Source organism: Zalophus californianus, chromosome 1, assembly GCF_009762305.2.
Source record: "Zalophus californianus isolate mZalCal1 chromosome 1, mZalCal1.pri.v2, whole genome shotgun sequence".
Taxonomy (NCBI): domain Eukaryota; kingdom Metazoa; phylum Chordata; class Mammalia; order Carnivora; family Otariidae; genus Zalophus; species Zalophus californianus.
The window spans coordinates 121,292,047-121,305,200 of record NC_045595.1 but is presented as its reverse complement, the minus strand read 5'-3'; the positions used below and the strand labels follow the sequence as shown (position 1 = coordinate 121,305,200).

The window sequence follows — 13,154 nt, the reverse complement described above, 5'->3', positions numbered from 1 at the left end:
TTAATGATTTATTTAAATGGAGGGATCTTTATAGGCCTAGAATATTAGGATCCTTTATTAACTTTTATGTTCCAGGGATAAACAAGAGACAGCACATCAGGTTTCCCAGGTAACACAAAAATCTCCCCTTTTAATCACATGTTCAGCTTAAAACCTTAACGTTTCATAAGCATCCTTTATGCAAAACAAATAAATTGGTTTCTTTTTTTTTTTAAGATTTTATTTATTTATTTGAGAGAGAGAGAGAATGAGAGATAGCACGAGAGGGAAGAGGGTCAGAGGGAGAAGCAGACTCCCTGCTGAGCAGGGAGCCTGATGTGGGACTCGATCCTGGGACTCCAGGATCACGACCTGAGCCGAAGGCAGTCGCTTAACCAACTGAGCCACCCAGGTGCCCCAAATAAATTGGTTTCTTGCCATATCAATTGCTTACCTTGTTAAAACATTTTAGGGAGAACATGTATAAAGGAGAACACAGCAGTAATCTTCCAGGAGTAAAGAACTCATTACCCTTTTACCAATTCTCCAGAGTATGATTTACTGTCATTGAAAAGATTATCTCCCCAGACATCTGGGCAAGAGTACTCACTCCTTCCTTCCTGGCATCTGCCCCCATTCATAAGGTCCTCACAGCTCACAGTGCAATTGTGTATGAAGATGTGATTTTCACCAATGGAACTATGATACCATCTTAGTTGGCCCATACTGTCTACATCACTGAAAATGGGAATGAAACCCTTTATCTAAAAAAAAAAAAAAAAAAGAAAAAGAAAGAAAGAAAAGAAAGAAAGAAAAGAAAAAAATCCTTAGGCATATTTCTTAAACAGTCTCAGAAAAAGAAAATAGCAAAGTAATAGCAATGATACCTTTTAAAATAGAACTTGGAATATAGATCCTAAACACTATTTAGAATGGTTAAAAGAGTAAAAAGATAAAAAGAAATTACCATTGATTCTTGAACACAAAAATAATCAACATTTTTGGCACTTTGGTGCTTTTCCTTCCAGGCTTGCTTTATTTATTATTTATTTATTTATTTATTAAAAGATTTTACTTATTTATTTGAGAGGGAGAGAGGGAGAAAGCATGAGCAGTGGGGAGGGGCAGAGAGAGAGGGAGAAACAGACTCCCCGCTAAGCAGGAAGCCCAACATGGGGCTCGATCCCAGGACCCCAAGATTACGACCTTAGCCAAAGCCTAACCGACTGAGCCACCCAGGCACCCCTCTTCCAGGCTTTTTTAAATGCCAAGTTGTTTTTTCTTCAAGTAAACCTTTTTATTGACATTTAATATGCATGCCGACAAGTGCATAAAACTCAAGTGTACACTTCATACATTTTTCTCCACGATGTAAATAACCCCTTATAAATGGCACCCAGGTCAAGATACAGATTTTTACCAGCACTGCAAAAACTCAAAGGTGATTTGATGATTTCTTAATCATTAGCCTCACAAATTGAGCACTATCCTGACTTCTATCACCACAGACTATTTGTTTCTTATTTTTGAACTTCATATAAATGAACTTTATATAAAGCAGTCTTTGGTATCAAACTTCTTTCATTTAGTAGAATGTTTGTGAAACTTACCCATATTGTGTGCATGCTAGTTTATTTCTTAATGTCTGTGTAGTTTTCTATTGTATAAATGTACCATAATGTGATTTTCCATTCTATTTTTCAGGGAAATTGCTTTAATTTGAGTAAGAATGGAGAGATTTGATTTCAGTTGTTTTAACAAACATTCCATTTCAAGTTTTGCTCCTGTTTCTAGGTGGGGTTCCTTTAGACTTCCTAATGGAAAGCCTGTCATGTTTAGCAAGGTCTCTATTCTGTTTCTCTTCTGACTTTGAGTAGCCAAAGAATCAGGAGTTTAATTAAGAAACATCAAAGCATTTCCATTTTATGCAGACACATTTATTGATATTATTCTTATGGACTGACCATAGCATAAAAATGTCTCTGCCATTTTAACCAACTCTTTCTAGAGCAATCATCCAGCTTTGATAGTGTTAAAATACCACAAATAGAGGGAGAACAAAAAGAGCAGTTCTGTTTTACAAAGAAAAGAAAAAAGAGGCAGCAGACTGGCTGCAAACTGTTCCGTTTGAAAGAGGGTATGCTAATTTATTTTGATCAGAAGTGATTTGATGCTTCAGTTCTGTTGCGTGGATGTATAAGAGAAACTGCTCCCATTTTTAAAGATATTTTTCTTGGTCCACTTCAGCATAATGAACAATTGCTTCTTGGCATTTTAAAATGTAGAAAGAATCTAGATTTTAAGGCTATTTGAGGTAAATTTCAACTATATAATAGTGCCTTCTAGTGGAGTTTTAATAGTTAGAAGAACTACAAGGTCCCAATCCAATCTTTTTCCCCGTTATGCTAATTTAAAGATAGTTTCCAGCTCTATTTCACTGTATCCACTTCAACAGGCCCCCACACCCTGCACCCTTACTTCTACACATACCTACATAGCAACCTTTATTGTGCAAAAGGAAGAAAAATAAAGGATGGTGAATTTGATAGGGAGCAGTGAAAAAGTAATTTTGGTACTACTTTTCTTGCTTACATGTTAAAACATCCAATGGCATTAAATATTGATAATGAAATTGCCTATAAGATAATTTATGTGAATTACCTAAAAATAAAGAGGTGAGTATAATGAAATAAATTCTTTTACTCACCAATTTTGCTCAAAGCATTCAGTTCCCCTCAAATATGTGTTTCCTCATCCTCCTCATCTTCTTCACCTTCATGGTGGGAGGCAGAGAGGTAGCGACATCATGAAGCAGTTGAGGTGGGCTCTTGAATAGAAGGCCTGGAAACCTTACAACTTCTAATTCCTCTTCTTCTTCCTCCAGCTCACCATCATCTAAGGCTAAGAGCACACAGAAAAATACCTGGATTCAACATCCTGGTTAAAAGAAGGAAAAACTGAACAGGGGTTGATGAGAGAAATGAGAGAGTTTGAACCAGCCAGCCAGGGCAGGGGGTGACTGGAAGGTGCAACTCTTTGAGAAGGCCCTTTCAAAAAGGCTTTTGTAAATGCAGGTGAGAAGCAGCAAGCATGAAGTTGAAACCGCAGCAGATTGAACAAAAGGAAAAGGAAGAGCTCAGTCTGTGAAGACAGAAAGGGGAGGGCAGGTTGAGTTAAGGAACATGTGGTCTCCGTTGCTCTCCAAGAACAAGATGAGGGTTGAAGTAGTTTAGAAGAGATACAACGAAATTATTCACAGTGACTTACATGTACAAGTTTTTCCATCACTTCCAATTCTGTAGCTTTCTTCACAGGGACAGTCCTATGTCCCCACAGAGTTGGTGGGTCACAGACTATGCTGACATGCAGACACTCATCCGCATCTAAGAAAATTTAAACAATGCCTGTTTTTAGGTGTTGAGAGATAAAACAGACTATGAATTCATGGACATAATTGTGTTCCCCTTGTCAAGGTTTTGCCATATAGAAGGCATTGTCCCTGAATTCTTCCTCAAGTATACCCTGCCAATTATTTTTCTTCCACTGATTTCCAAGTTTACTATAGTTCATCTACATAGACAAGTTCTTCCTAAAACCTTGCTCACAAGATTTTGATGAAGAATTTACAACTTAAAAGAAATTCAATGGTCTGATTGCACCACTTTATAGAATGTTTATCACTCTTGAATCATTCAGCATCTATGGTGAAGCATTTATTCCATGTGTAATTCTGTACAAGGCTTGTGGAGAGGGGCACCTGGGTGGCTCAGTCAGTTAGGCATCAGCCTTCGGCTCAGGTCATGATCCCAGGGTACTGGGATCGAGCCCTGCAACAGGTTCCTTGCTCCGTGGGAAGCCTGCTTCTCCCTCTCCACTCCCCCTGCTTGTGTTCCCTCTCTTGCTGTGTCTCTCTCTGTCAAATAAATAAATAAAATCTTAAAAAAAAAAAGGCTTGTGGAGAATTTTAAGATGGAAGAAACCCAGCCCTTGATCTCATTTGACTTACTGATGGTATATGTCCACATCTGAGCCTAGACTTTGGTCAATGTGTTTATAATACTAAAAGTTCACTTATAAAGCTGAGTATCTAAGTTTTGCTTCAGATTTTGGATACCTTTTCCATTTGGATGTGTGTACCCAAGTATGTACATTCACGCCATACAATCATCTCTTGGCTCACTCTACTTAAAAGCAGATGGTACATGAAATTCAATTTTTTTTGGCCCTGTTAATTGGATGGAATGTGGTAAATGGTAATATACTCTACTGTGTTTAGAATATATAGATATAGTTTTGTATTCTTTGCTGTTATCTACATTGCAAGGCTGGGGAGCTTGGCTTTCTATATGAAGAAACATATCTATCATCCTCAACAGAATGTAGTAATTTGTTTCTTTAAGCAAAGAAACACTATTCTCTCTGAAGCATTAAAGCCTTCGTACATAATTTTATGTTATTGAAATAGATATCAATTCTTTAATCCTTGCTTTTATTTAAAAAAATGTGGTTCAAAATAATAGTAATAATAATCATAAATGAAAATTTAAAGGTTATATATTTAAGATAAACTTTAAGAAATAAATTACAGCAATGACTTACATGAGCCATTCTTAATAGTATAAAAAAGGTGAATTAATACTACTCACCTAAATTTCCTATATTTATATATATGTATATGATTTAAAAATCATCTGAAAGGTAAGTGAACCAATTTTAACAAATAAGTTAGGAGATTATAAAATGACTCATCTTAAAGCTTGCATTAGCTAGATTAATATCAGATATATAAAGGATTCCAGTAAAGATTTGGACTGTGGCTCATGAACTGGCAATCCTTTTGCTATGACTCCCTAATTAAAATGACTTTCAGGAACCAACTTTAATTCCAGTCAAGCTTGCCCTGAGTGATTCCTATGGCAGTGTACTATGGCCTGCCCAAATCTCTCACTTGCTTATATATATTAAATTAGGTAACAAGGATTATGGGCCAATGAATATTATAATAACTACTTTTAGAGGAGTGATTTCTCAATGTCAATCACTGTACTAGGCACTTTACATTTATTACTTTACTTAATTTACCCACTAATCCTATTATTGTCTTCACTTTACTGATGAGGACCTGAGACTCAGAGCAGTTAGGGTTGCCCAAGTTCATACAATAGTAAATGGTAGAAGCACATACAAAGTCAAGTCCCTTAGTGTCAAAATCTTCCCTTTCCTCCCCTAACCCTTGGCCTCAGATGTTCTTCCTGCATGGATTGCCCCATCACATAATGATTTCATGTTAGATCTCAGGAATTTACCTTCACATCCATCACCATCAGAACTGATAAAGCCTTCCTGATGTCGACATTTGTAGTTTCCTAAATAGTTGATGCATAGTTGGGCACAGCGGATTTCTCCACTCTCACATTCATCAAGGTCTGAAGGGGAAAAGGACATTTCTGTTATTTAAGAGACAGGAATTGAACCATAGTTCAATAGTGCCCATAAGCCTCACTTCCAGGTTACAACTGTTCTACTAATCATTTTCTGTGTCTCAGGCTACACAGGACAAACATCAAGGAAACTATAACACAGAAAGATTGAGGCCCATGTTTGGATTTATGTTTTCTTGCATGCTTCTCTTATGCTTGTTATTTATTTTTAAAGTATGCAAATAATCTCCAAGTGCATTTATAAGCATAGAAAAAGAGATATCTGCTATTTTCCCAGTTTAAACAGCAATCTGACTGAATCAACAGAGAACCCGAAGAACAACAACAACAACAAAACAGCTTGAGAAGAGCCAAAAAATTCCATTTAGTGAGCATTTCATAGCTGCAAAGAGGAGGTAGTCTTAGCCTCCATAATGTTTTTGTTCTTCTAGAACTTCAGAAGAAAGAGCATTCCCAAGCAAAAGGAATCCACGTGACTGGCAAGAGAAGTGGTAACCGCAATGCAGGCAGAGGGCAGAAAAATCACTGTAAATATGCTTTAAATGACAGAATATTTCAGGACATTTGCTTGAACTCTTCGATGATACTTTGACTAGATGGATGAGTGGGGTCTAGGAGTTTTTATCACCACCAGTGACACTATTACCCTGGCCTGTCCTATCAGGTAAACAATTTTCTAAGTGATCGTCTTTAAGTCTCCTTCGACACTACTGTTCTAGAACTCTACTATCCTGAACATTGTTTCCTAAGACATAATTGCTTGGGAGGAAAATAAACATGCGCCAGATGTCAAATTGAAACCTTTCAGCTACAAAATAATCTATTTGGCCTGAGTTTTGAGGTGATCCTTTCTAGCATAATTGGCTGAGGAGTAGCGACAGACCCTTTGCCCACTTTTTCCTTAGATGGACACCTGGGGTTGTGTGGTCAGGGTTTTTGGCTATCCTTGGTTCAGTTTGACTTCCTCTGTTTGTTGAGCTGTTAAGTTGGGTGGCCTGCAGCGCTGACTTTACTACATTTCACTGTTCTGTAACTACATGAGCAGCTGCAGATATAAAAGGTCAGTGTCTCAATTAACCTTGGAAAGGGTACCAATGTAAGAATTGCAGATAAGAAAAAAGAGAGAAAAAAAATGCAATCAATCAGCCAAGGTGAAGGGTCACCATAAAATATCTAAATGAGGGTCATTTGGACACAAAACACTCTACCTCCTGCCAAATGTCACAAAATTCTAGATGATATTTTTGCCTTTTTTAATATTAAATCTTCATTGGTCCTTTGGATTAAAGAGCATGAATATAGGGGACCAAAGTTTTTTTTAAAAAAACTGAGTTTCGTTTCATCTAAAACATTATCCTTTAGGGTTTTTTTTTTTTAATTTTAAGATTTTATTTTTAAGTCTTCTCAGATACGACCAGAGCCTTTAAACATCCAAGTCTCAGGATTCCCTGTTCTCAACTAGCAAGGAGCACAACTGCATCACATAATTGAAAAATTAGTTCCTCATTCTGACTATTATTTTATGATCCATTTCAGATTCTTCTTCTATTATCATTCCTCTGGGGTTACTTCTAGCTTGTCTGATCTAAAACACCCTCAGTCTAGAACGCACCTGAAACCCCATCCTTTCTAACTCATAAGCCTTTCTTAAAATGCCCTGTCTCTTCAACTTTTGAATCATTTGTTTCCAGAATTTGATTGTTTTTTCTGATCTTATTTGGTGAGATTTTGCTTGCTTATTTTTCCCTTTTTAAATTTCCTCATCTCTATTTTTTTCCTACATAGGCCAATATGCCAGATATTGATTGTAATGTTACAGAGAAATTCACTTACATAAAAATTTCGCCCCAAATAAAAAAGAGAACATCAATTATAACCAGGCAAAACAATTTGACATTTCAGCTCTAATTTCAGAAAAGCATCAAAAGTAAACCGTAAAACAACTTGAGCTTCTGTATTTGTTCCTCACATATAACCACTGAATAAAGCTCCAAAGGTTAGAAATAAAAAAATATTTTCTAGGGGTGCCTGGGAACCTCAGTCAGTTAAGTGGCCAACTCTTGATTTCAACTCAGGTTATGGTCTCAGGGTTGTGGGATTGAGCCTCCCAGGGGCCATACTGGGGGCTCCGGGGGGAGTCTGCTTGAGATTCTCTCCCTCTGCCCCTCCCCCTGCTTATATGCTCTCTCTAAAATAAATAAATAAATCTTAAACAAACATTTTCTAATAATTGCCAATTGTTTAATGTAGTGAACTTATTGCTGGTCAGATGCTTACATTTTAGAAAGTTGCCTTTCAAACCATATTAACACATCTTTAGGTTTTAGCCCTAATAAAATTTGCATTTGGGTGAGACTGAACATTTGCAGATTGGATGACTGATTTTCACATTTATTTGTACATTCAAATATATTTTAAAAAGCTAATCTTAAAATAAGCTAAAAATTATTTAGTTTCTTTTATGCATGAATATTTTTATAAAGCATCGATGGCCTTAATCTGTTCTCAGGCAAATAAGCAAAGAATGCATATGTACATTCCGAACAAATCATTGCCTTTACTCTAGTGAATATTTGGACTTAAAGAATGAGTATTATTTATTGTTGGAAATGAAGTAAACTTGAGCCATAAACAATATAACATCATGTTGACTGCTGAAATATCGTAAATATGCACTTTTCCACATTTTGACCCTGGCAGATGTTCTTTTTCTTTTTTTCTTTTCTAGCTGTAAATAAAAGTTTTACTGAATTGTACTTTTCAGAGAATAAAGAAAGACCAGATTGTAAGTTGCAGAAATTTAGCAAAATTCCAGTTTTTCTTACTCAAGAGTCAAATAAGAAGATAAGTAAGAAGGAAGAAGGGGGGGTGGAGAAAGAGGGAGGAAAGAAGGAAGCCCTTTATATTTTTCAGAGATAAAAACATTAGCAAGATAGAAAAATATAAACCTACTTTTAATTACATAAAAATTGGCAAGTGAAACCACTGGTTTCCTGAAGTTAACCACTGTAGACTGGGAAAAATGCAGAAAGCAATGCTGGGTCAAGAAATACACATAATGACATTGTTTTGGTTAAATAATTTATTAAGCCAGAATACTTCAAGATTCCTTTAAGTTCACTCTGTTACATTATAGTGCCAAAATAAAAAATCCCAAATACTTAGACATCTGAAGTACACCTCTTCTTTTATGATACTTCAATTTGTCTCTAATTCATATTGAGTAATATGAAATGGTCAAAGATATATTTCAGTAATCATATCATAATTTTTAAGAAAGGTGACTTAAAGTATCACAAAAGAAAACAAACTAATATGGTATCGGAATTCCTGAATAATGGCAAATTGTTTTAAGGGCTTATGGATTCTCTCTGAACCAAAGTACATAGTAATACAGTTTGATGTTCACTATCCCTATTTTTAGTAGATATTCTTTTTTCTCAGAAGCTCTAGATCAAACATTTCACATGGAGCAATGTTAGGGTGGAGTTTATTCTCAGTTTCCCATACGATAAAAGTTCTAATAATATGTTGGAAAAGTTATCCATTAAGAATTGGTTTGAACTGGGATTTCCAAAGAATAATATCTTTTAAAGTTTTCTTTTGGAATGTAGCTACTTGCCATACCAAAGTTGAACATTCACCCAAATCATCACCAAATTAAAAATCAATGCACATGGTTTAGTTTCTGCTTGAGGTAAAGTAGGGTGTATGTGTTGATTTGAATTACGAATTACATTAAATGGTTAGGTAGGCCTTGCAATATTTTCTTGACATAAAACTATTAAGTCCATATATTTTAACATGTTTTAAATCTCCCAAAGTAACTATCTAAACATAATGATGTCTTCTGCCAATTAATCTTTCTTTTGCATTTGTCCAGTAGCCAGAAATACTATTCAATTTACATCTCAGTGCAGTTTGAGAGACAGGGCTCATATTATAGCTGTAAGTGGGTATTAGAGAGGAAAGGGCTAAATGAATCCTGGGCAAATTCTGAAGATGACATTTACCATACATTACTTATGCATGTTTTCTCATCTGAATCAAGCTGGTGTCATGGTTGCAGGAACAATGCCACCTCCCCCCAACCAAGTACATGTTCACAATGATGGGAACAACCATGATTATTCTCTTCACAGTTATTGACAATTTCCAATTCAAACCCTTTCCAAAACAAGCAAAAGAGAGTTATTAGCATAACAACAGAGAAACCTGAATATCTGTCAATAATGGGTACATTCTCTGTTAGGAGGATGACAAACTTCATTGGAAATTTATCAACACTCTACACATGTAAAAGTAAAAGTCTGAGAGCTATTAGGCATTGTAAATGTCTATACCATATCAAAATACTAATAAACCTATAAATAATGTTAAATTGATGAAGTGATGCAGAAAAGTAATGAGTCCACCAGTGGTTATTAACACTCTTCTTAAATGACAGTTACCTCTGGGAATTCTTAGTATTTTCAGGATATAAAAAAGTATGCATATTGAATCAATGATCAGAATGCAAATAGGTTATTTGCCAATTGACACATCTGTTCTCAAGCTAATGCTATGTTATTATCTGTCTCTTTTAGAGGCTATAAGCACATGAAAATACTGTTAAAAATAGCTTTAGAACAAAAGTATGAACACAAAAGCAATGAATGAGCTGATCATATGTAACTAGTATCATGTTGATGTGCTAATCAGTTTTGATGTACATGAACATCACTTATTATATAAACATACTATTACTTTGAAAAACAATTTGCTGATCCCCGTACATGCTACTAATCGGAGGCATTTGGGGGGACACGGGTCTCAGCATATGGATACCAATTGTCCTGAGCACACAGACACTATAATCCATCATATTCTTATCAGGAAATGAGAAATAAAGAATACTTTGAATCAGTGTTAAAATACAGAATTTGGGGGTTGCCTGGGTGACTCGGTTGAGCATCCAACTATTGATTTCAGCTCAGGTCGTGATCTCAGGGTCGTGAGATTGAGTATTGGCCATCGGGCTCTGAGCTCAGCACAGAGTCTGCTTGTCCCTCTCCCTCTGCTCCCCCCCAGCTCTCTCTCTCTCTTAAATAAATAAATAAATAAATAAATAAATAAATAAATAAAATCTTTAAAACTATGGAATTTAGGTACTCTGCTATTTTCACCATTGGCCACTATTGTTCTTCATTTGTGTTGCCTGGACACACCTCTTCTTAATGAGAGTGTCCACATTGGTTCATTTCCTTCCATTCTTAACACCTAGAGAAGAGAGACAGGAAAGAACAGTGCAAGGGTATGGGATTGTGGCACTCCTTGAAGTCCTATATTACCATTCAAACTGCCTAGATATCCGCCATAATTCCTGTACAGTGATAGCACAGATCCTCCCTGATCCCCAGCCTCTAGTCTACGGTAGGCAGCCGCCTTACGTGCTCCCAGAGCACACAGTGCACATCCTTGTCATTGTGCTCATTCCCCTGTGCTATCATCATCTTGCATTACCCAGCTCAAAACAGATATTCAAAAATAGATTTTAAGTGATTGAATAAACAAAAGAAAGATTATGCTAATCAATTTATTATTGAAAATAAGAGCCCCCTTGGGTTTAGAAACAGCTACTTTAGCACTGAGGAAAATTAGAAAGCTAAAGGAAAGATTGAAATAATGGAGAACTGATAGTTTTACAATATGTTAACATATACTCTTTAGGGAGACATATTTTAAATTTTGGCTCCTATTCTTGTTATTTCCTGTGGACAATGCAGTTCTAAGACTGCTAGTGGTAATTTAATTTAAATATAAATTACACTGTTGTAACCTTATTAAAAAAATGCATGGGACTAAAAAAGTGCCACTAGAAGTAAGCTGAGATTTTGTGTTCTTGATACAAGTGCATATAATTCTTCAACCATCTTACTTTAAAAATATATGTATTTTTTAAAAAACTTTAAAAAATGATCCTTGTAGTTTCTCACAGGTAACAAATAATCATTACTTACTCAACATATTAACTATACATTAAATATGTATAGAATTTAAGTTCGACTATATATTGCTTGGTAACTTGGGGGAAGCCTTAACTATGCTGGATCTGGAATCTTCCAATTTCTAATCACAAAATAGTAACAGTTCATTTATAGCACTCCATGAAGATTTAATGTTTATGCTATGCAGTGTTTTGAGAGCCTCTGAGGAGAAATTATATAAATCCAAAATACTGTTTTCCTGGGGAAAAGGTAAAACAATATTTTCCTAAAATGTACTTTTATCTGAAGGACACATAATTCATTCTTAAACATCACCACGTTCTGAAAACACTTATTCCGCCTAAGGTTTTGAAAAAACTCAAAACACCAGTTTTTAACAAGAAAGTTTTGTGTGTCAGTTAGTAAATATTGGGGTTTGGTGAGAGCTATGCAAAGAACTTAGCCAAATATTCACATAAGGGAAATAAATGTAAAAATACACTTCTACCAAATGTATTCAACTCTAGGGCAAATTGCTTTCCCAAGTAAATTCTACAAAAAGCTTGTACCTCATAAGTCATTAAAAATAATGACCCCCTCTTTGATAACTGAAAATGCACAGTCAGATTGCAAGAGATTTTATTTCAGACATTTGTAAGGTATACACATCTCCTAAACCTCTGGCTACATTCAAAAGTCAAAATATTAATAAGAAAGAAAAACCCATCCACATTTCTGTTTGAAAGGACTCCTCAGGGCACTGAGAGAAAAGATTCACTTCAGAAGTTGTATCCTAATTAGTAGTTAATTCTTCTCTCCTGTCTTAGTTAGTTTGCTCTTTAAAAGACAAATATCACCATAGCAAAACTGCCTTGTCTTTAAGCAATAGAAATATATCATCAGACCTCAAAGCTACATCAGCAACCCAAGCATTAAAGAAACATAGCATTTTGTGCAGTGGAGGAGAATGAAGAATTTAGTGACCCTAAGAATGTCTCTTCATAAGAAAACTTAAGAAGAACACAAAATTGCTTATTTTATTTATTTTATTTTATTTTATTTTATTTTATTATGTTATGTTAATCACCATACATTACACCATTAGTTTTTGATGTAGTGTTCCATGATTCATTGTTTACATATAACACCCAGTGCTCCATTCAATACGTGGCCTCTTTAATACCCATCACGAGGCTAACCCATCCCCCCACCCCCCTCCCCTCTAGAACCCTCAGTTTGTTTCTCAGAGTCCATAGTCTCTCATGGTTCGTCTCCCCATCTGATTTCCCTCACCTTCATTTTTTCCTTCCTGCTATCTTCTTCTTTTTTTTTTTTTTAACATATATTGTATTATTTGTTTCAGAGGTATAGGTCTGTGATTCAACAGTCTTACACAATTCACAGCACTCACCATAGCACATACCCTCCCCAATGTCTATCACCCAGCCACCCCATCCCTCCCACCCCCCACCAATCCAGCAACCCTCAGTTTGTTTCCTGAGATTAAGAATTCCTCATATCAGTGAGGTCATATGATACATGTCTTTCTCTGATTAACTTACTTCGCTCAGCATAATACCCTCCAGTTCCATCCACGTCATTGCAAATGGCAAGATTTCATTCCTTTTGATGGCTGTATAATATTCCATTGTGTGTGTGTGTGTGTGTGTGTGTGTGTGTGTGTGTGTGTGTGTGTGTGTGTATAACATCTTCTTTATCCATTCATCTGTCGATGGACATCTTGGCTCTTTCCATAGTTTGGCTATTG

The 13,154-nt window shown here is 35.8% G+C and overlaps 1 long non-coding RNA gene across 1 annotated transcript; it reads right to left on the bottom strand.

Annotated features, from left to right (window-relative positions):
- Window positions 1-611: 611 nt before the first annotated feature.
- Window positions 612-5,407, bottom strand: LOC113918853. The gene is made up of 4 exons (XR_003518702.1): window positions 5,286-5,407; window positions 3,247-3,362; window positions 2,687-2,880; window positions 612-743 (listed from the first exon to the last, which is right to left on the bottom strand). It is a non-coding gene; the product is annotated as an uncharacterized LOC113918853 (long non-coding RNA).
- Window positions 5,408-13,154: the final 7,747 nt, after the last annotated feature.